This window comes from Rattus norvegicus, chromosome 9, assembly GCF_036323735.1.
Source record: "Rattus norvegicus strain BN/NHsdMcwi chromosome 9, GRCr8, whole genome shotgun sequence".
In the NCBI taxonomy this organism is placed as follows: domain Eukaryota; kingdom Metazoa; phylum Chordata; class Mammalia; order Rodentia; family Muridae; genus Rattus; species Rattus norvegicus.
In genome coordinates, this window is record NC_086027.1 from 31012949 (window position 1) to 31020071 (window position 7123).

Genomic DNA, 7123 nt, shown 5'->3' on the forward strand with positions numbered 1-7123 from the left:
GCCTGCTGTCTGTCAGACACAAGTAGTTGTGCTATTGGATGCCTTTGCAGCGCCTCAGTTTCCTCAGCCCTGTCTGCTCCAGTCCCAGTTTTCCCTTCCTGTTCATCCTTCTCCTCCAGGGTTACATCATATCTACTCTGCCCAGTCCATGTTCCTGATATGTCTTCACATCTGCATACACTGGACTGCTGGCCATTCTCTTGCTATGTCATTTCTAGTCCCTTAATCAGAGATGCTGTTAGCCATACAGATGTGATGATTCACATCTGTAATGCTAGCCCCCAGGAAGCTAAGGCAGAATGACTGTGGCAAGTTTGAGGTCAGGCTAGACCACAGAGTGAGGCCTTGGCTTTGAAAAGGAAAAATAGCCCTTTTGCAGCCTCAGGTCTCCACATGGTTTCTTCATTGAAGCTTTATCACCATTCCCCTTCTAGATCCTCACACCTCTCAGACCAGTGTTGAACTTACAGTGTAGCAGAGGCTGACCAGGAGCTCCTGATTCTCTTTGCCTCCACCTCCGGCTTACTGGAAATGTCTTGTGAGGAGTAAATGTCTGTGAAATCCATAAGTAAGACTGGTAATATAGGTAGTAAAAGAATTAACTGGAACACAGGAGAATTTATTGAAATACACTAGAAGGAGACAGTAAATGGGTTTCCAGAGGGGAAGTGGGCTGGGAGAGAATCTAAGGATTGCTGTGTTTTGTTCTCTTCTGTTCTGTTCTTTTTTATAACAGTTGGGAAGAAAGTTTCTTGGTTCTATCTTGCAGGCCACCGGTCCAGTAGCGTCCATGTCTGGAAAGACAAGTGGGCATCTCATTCTATTCGTAAGAAGTAATTTTACGGCTTGAGACTGACAGCATAGGTTCTTAGGAGTTAGGCTCCGGATGACTGCATAACTGCTTAACTGCATTACTGCTTAACTGCATTACTGCTTAACAACTGGGAGCTGGAGGCCAGGCAGTCAATGGCCTGGTTGCTGAGGGTGAGAACTTACCTTTTGCTTGTGGGTATTTGTGCACAATGGGGAGACACCACTGTTCCTCATTTGCAAGTGGTTAGAAACCAAGAGTTTACCAGTTCTGGTGACAAGGCTAGCAAGTGGCAGTATGAAGATCCTCAAGGCAGTCTCCTTTACCTCTCCTCTGTCCCTCGATCCTCTTTTGTAGCATTTTTTTCAGGAAACTGTGCCCACCCTGAGGCTTGAAAGACTTGCTTTCCTTCCTGCACTGTAAGTACCCAAGGCGGGATTCCTTGTTCTCTTCTCCCGACCGCAGTATGCTTGCCCACGCAGGCAGAAGGAAACCCTGGTTCACACATCCAAGTCCTATGGAGTAAGTGGTCCCCTCCTTCCTAACTTCAAGCTTATCAGAAGGAGGAAGACAGTGAGCATCGAGTCAGGAAAATATGTGAAATATGTAGTATTTCTACCATACAGATCCGACGCATTGAGCACCCTCCAAAGACATGGTGGATGTGATGAGTCAGGGTATTTATTACAGCTTATGATTTTATTATTTGTGTCTACAAGTGTTAGTGTGAGTGTTAGTGTGAGTGTGGGTGGGGGTGGGTGTGTCCCCCCGCACGCCGCCCGTGCCCATGGTCCCGGGAGTGAAGAAGAGAGAGATCTCTGGGATCCAGAGTTAACATTCATTTTCAGTTTTTCTGGTCTGGCTTATTATGTGGGTGCTGGGATCTGAACTCTGGTCCTCATGATTGACAGCTGAGGCATCTCTCCGGTCTTTCTACAGCTGTTTAAAACAATTAAACATGTAAATCCTACGTATTTGCATGTGAGAGAGTGTGTGCATACCTTACATGTGCACACATAAGATGGTCAGAACAACTCTTGGGAGTAGGTTCTGTCTTTTCACAACACAGGTCTAGGTGGGAGCGAACGTCTTTACTCGCACAGACATTTCATCGGCCATTGCTGTTTTAAACCCCTTTTAGCCCATTGTAATGCTATGTAAGTCAATCTTTTAATAGTTAATGTTCAATGATCTGTTTTCAAAGTTTCTGAAAATATAACAAGATTGGTGAACTGGTTTGAGCCAGCCTCGGGATGCCACTCGTAGAATCTAATATAATGTTTTGCTTTTTAATAGGCATGGATGGCACAGTGGGGAGGTGGGTACTGTAAAGAAGGTGGTTATCTTCTCGAAGGCTTTCCCACAGCTGGCAACCCAGGCTTGAGTTGTTTCTACTGTCTGAGGGCTGCTCGGCTCGATCCTTCCTACTTTACAAAAAACCAAATGAATAAAACGCACTTGAGGGTGGAGACCAAATAAAATAGCTAATGCCCCCATTTTGGGCTCTGAATCCTGACCTCTGCCTAGGGTCAGGGTGGGGCTCTTCGTCTGCTTCCAGTTCCAAACTGAGCTCAGCTGTAATTGGGCTTGAGCAAGCGTCTCCTCTCCTCCCTTCTCAGTTCCCAGCCACGCCCACAAGATAACAGATTATTATTTTATTACATTCCAGAAAGCGCAGCCTCTCAGGAATTGGGATCCTCGAAAGAAATGAATAGTAAAATGCAGAAATCCAAAAGCGCAAAGTCCTGGTGCACTTTGGCTATCTTAACCTTTTGCTATGGAGGCTGTGCTGACCTCAATGGAAACTGGAGTGGGCCAGCTTGGCTTAGGGAGCGAGAGGGACAGCTGGTGAATCAGCTGTGTTGCGTTATAGTCTATCCTACTGTTGGCTCAAAGACTGTACCATATATGGACCCGAGGCTCAGGACTAGCAGGCCCTCTGTTTCGCCCCAGGCTTCCTCTAAAATTGCATCTTGGGATTAGGTCATTGTTCCCAGCAAAAGGGAGACCCCAGGAAGGTTGATGAGTATGAAGAAATTGAGGTGATTTACAGTCTGGCAAAGGTGAGGAGGCAGTCAAGTTATATTTTCAGATGAAGGGCTGAGCCTTGGAAAGCCGTGGAAGTGATTCTTTGAGGGAGTTTCAAAGGGGGAGCCGCAGACCCTTGCTCAGACTCCGGCCTGAGGTAGATTCAGATCAGGGTCAGAGTCGCTGAGCCAACTCCGTTGAACAAGACAAGGCAGCCTCTCTGGCTGTAGATGAGGGTGGTTCCAATGCTACTGAGGACACAGGGACTGTACTCACGGGATGATCCAGGCTCTGGATTATTTTGAGGGTGAGGCAGGTTCATTTACGTGGAGCACAGTTCCTTTCCTATCTCTTCAGGCAGGGTCAGGCTAGTGAGCCACGACTAGGACTGTAAGAACTAAGGAAAGAGATGGGGCAGGGGAGGGAGTGACGGAGTAATTAATTCGGAAAGTGCCTCCTAACAGATGCAGTACATTACATCCCATCTAAGAATGAATTATCTCTCTGTGTTAGTAGCTTAGTTATTTCCTCCCTCTCCCTCTCCCTCTCCCTCTCCCTCTCCCTCTCCCTCCCCCTCCCCTCCCCCTTCCCCTCCCTCCCCCTCCCCTCCCCCTCCCTCCCCCTCCCCCTCCCCCTCCCTCCCCCTCCCCCTCCCCCTCCCTCTCCCTCCCCCCTCCCCTTCCCCCTCCTCCATCTCCCTCTTGTTCTCTCACTCTTGCTGCTCTCTCGCTCACTCTCCAGCTCTTCTCTTTCTCCATGCACTTCTTAATTGTGTTCCACACTCTGGAAGTGTAGAACGCTCTACTGCACTGTGGAAAATGAATGGTTTGCTCTGCAAAACACAGGCCAAGCTGGAAAACATAAGGCGGAGCAAAGAATCCAGACAGGAATGTGTACTGGGCAATCCCATTTATGTCAACTCAAAACCAGCCCAAACCAATCTTCGATGTTAAAGGTCAGGATAGAGGCTCCTTGTTTGGCCAGTGGTTGAAAGAGGCTGGGAGATACCAAGGGGGTGGGGGTGGGGCTGCTGATGTCCTCATTCTTCGTCTGGGCACTGCTTGCATTGATGAGGTCATGCTGAATATCCACCGATGATCTGGGTCGTTCTGCAACTGTTCACATGAAGGAAGGAAGGCAAGGAATGGGAAGGCAGGACAGGCAGGCAACCAGAACGTGGTCTTGTGCAATCGATATTTACAGGAAAAGTGAGTGCCCGTGTGCCAACCAAAACTACAGTCTGAAACTTGGTGAGGCACAGTGATACTTGATTCCTAACACTCACTGGTCATCTAGTCTAGCCTAATTGGTAAGTGACACTGAATTCGAGTGACCCTGTCTCCAATAATAAGATAGAGCAGAATAGTGCAACCACATGTGCATGTGCATATACCACACTACTATAAATATATATACATACATACATATATAAGCATATACATATAAATATATACATATATACATACATATACTTACATATACATGTACATATTAAAATAAATGCCTGCTACACCGGGCTGCCATGACCAACTGGATGGCTTTAAAAGTCTGTGTCACAGTTAGTTATGAGGGCTACTAGTCTAAGGTCACGATGTGTCGGCAAGACTCTGCCTGCTCTGGGGAGGCTGGGAAACATGACTGGCTCTTAGCTTCAGTAGCTGTAGATGCTTGCTGGCTCTGTACTCTGTCACCCTAGCGCATGGCTCTGCTTGAGTCTCCACAGAAACCTCACCCAGAACATGACTGTGTCCAACCTTTCCCTTTTAAAAAGGACACCAGCTGTATCTGTGAGACCTGACTCCAGTGACTCCATTTTTTAACTCCATTACATTTGCAAAGGTTCCACTTGCAAACAAGATCACATTCTGTGGCACCAGGGATTAAAAATCCATCACACCTTTTACCATAAGACTCATAAGCGCTAGCTGCTTAGACAAATGCCACAGGGTCATCTAGAGCAGCCCCCCCAACTCCATGCCTTGTTTGCTAAGGATCCCAGTCGAAGACCAAACACCAAGAGGCTGACTGAGTGTGTAGTCACAATCTGTGGTGTGTACACAGTGTTCCCTATTCCCGGGCACAGTTGGAATCATTGCCGTATGCAAGGCTTCATAGTATCAGGAGTCAGAAGGCAGGCTGCGCGCCAGACTGCCTGGCTTGGGCTTGGAATGCCATTTCCATCTGGGACAAGCTGCTTGGCCCTCAACTGCTGGGTCTCAGTTTCTTCATACACAAAACTAGGATGTGGGGTGTGGTAAATGCAGTAGTGCCAAAAGAGCCTTACAACAGGGCCTGCAGCAAGGTTAACATTTGATAAATACCAGTCGCAACAGGAACAAAAGGCAGGCAGTGCCAGGGGCATTTTGTAGATGGGGAAACTGAGGTATGCGCAAATGAAGTTACATTACACCTACAACTGAAATCCAGAGCCTACTGGGTCATCTTTCATTTCCTGCTGCCACTGTCATGCAATAAGAAGGACTCCACCGCTGTGTGCTGAGCACAGGGAATGGGGTCGGCACTGTGTTAAGTCTGCAAACAATGTCTCACTCAGTCCTCAAAATATTGCATGAAGTAGTTAAAAAAAACCATAATTATCCTTACCATTATTAGTTTTTTGTTTGTTTTTGAGCAAAAATCTGCCTAGGTGTAAACACACACATACACACACACACACATACACACGCAGCGGTACATATATTTTTTTTTCTCCCTAGAACTAGTGATTAAGTCAGAGGTTTGTGTGTTTGTCTGGGTATACCTGTGTGCGTTTAGCTGTCCGTGGAGGCCAAAAGAGGGTGTCAGATCACCTGAGCTGGAGTTGCAGACAGCTGTGCCCCCCTCCATATACTTCGGTATCCTGGAAGAGGAGTAAACACTCTTAACTGCTGAGCTATTTCTATACTCTTTGTTATCCCCATTTCAGGAATAATCAGAAGGCAGGGCCAGCAACCATTCAATGCCCTGAGCCCTAGTAAAGGTGAAAGGAGGAAATCTACTCCACAAAGTGGCCTTCTGATCTCCACACACATGCTGTGGCATGGGTGCCCGCATCGCACATCCTGAAAACACACATACCTGCACACAAACACACACACACATATGCACACACACATGCACACACACACATACTTCAAACAATGTAGAAGGCAAAGTGGATTATTCTGCTAGTAACAGGTAGCCAGAAGCTGAATGAAATCTTTACAGCCCCAGGGCCTGAAGGCTTCAACCACTTATTTTCACTGACCTCTATAATTAAAAAAAAAAAAAAAAAAAAAAAAGGCTATCCAGATAGCTGCTACTTTATAAACAGCAGCGAGCTGCTAGGATAAACTGGGTGACATTTGTGAGCGCCTCAAGGTCAGAAAGCAATCTTTGTTATCCACCCTTCATCTCTCCCTCTACATCAGGCACTAGACCCCCACAGGTGACCCATATGCTCCCATGGAGGGACCTTAAGAAGCCGGGTTCAGGAGAGGTAGACGCCAGGTGAGTGCTTGGTAGCCAAAGTCAAGGCCAGGACTGGGACCAACAGGATTGGATGGAGCTGAAGAAACAGAAGTAGTAGATGCCAGAACTCAGAGGGGCTGAGCATCTGGTCACATAGGCTTGTGATGACTGGAGAGTTTCAGGAAGAAAACAAACTCAAGGCGAGAAGGCTGGCACCCCCGAAAGGAGACACAAGTGCCGATCCTGCTAGGGCCTTGAGTGGCTGTCTGCTTTAAGATCACAGCATAGATCTGAGGGACACAGCCCGTTAGCAGGCATTGTCTGGGCCGTTCGCAGGCATTGTCTGGGCCGTTCTGACTCTGACAAGCTCTCATGATCACACATGGTTGTGGCTGGCAGCCCAGACAGACACGACTGTTTTGGCTTCTGTCGTTTCTATTTTTCTGCTATCACCAGGCATGCACTCAAGGTCCTGGATCTGATTGGAAGTGGTGGCCAACCCAAGTGCCTGCTGGCGCCCCCTGGTGGAAGAGCAAAGGATAAAAAAACACCATCTGGCCCAGGAAGGAAAAAAAAAAGATAAGGTCCAGGAAAGGGGGAGCTGCGTGGATCTTCCCAGCCGAGTTTAAAGAGCTATACTGTGAGTCTTCCTACTGTCCTCCATAGGTAAATGATTTACCGTGACTTAAGAGTCAGCAAACACAACAGCTCTGATCCTCAAATGGACTTTGATGATGGAGGCAGAGAGGTTTTTTTTTTTTCAACCTTGGCTCCCTTTGGAGGCCCCACAGCCCTCAGGAGACTTAGAAGGTCATTCGTTCAGGGCTTTCCCAG

The 7123-nt window shown here is 47.5% G+C and overlaps 1 long non-coding RNA gene across 1 annotated transcript; it reads right to left on the minus strand.

Moving 5' to 3' along the window:
• Nucleotides 1-598: 598 nt before the first annotated feature.
• Nucleotides 599-6616, minus strand: LOC102549948 (uncharacterized). Its single transcript, XR_001839772.3, has 5 exons — nt 6294-6616; nt 5601-5699; nt 3553-3954; nt 3116-3236; nt 599-794 (listed from the first exon to the last, which is right to left on the minus strand). It is a non-coding gene; the product is annotated as an uncharacterized LOC102549948 (long non-coding RNA).
• Between the last annotated feature and the right edge of the window lie 507 nt (nt 6617-7123).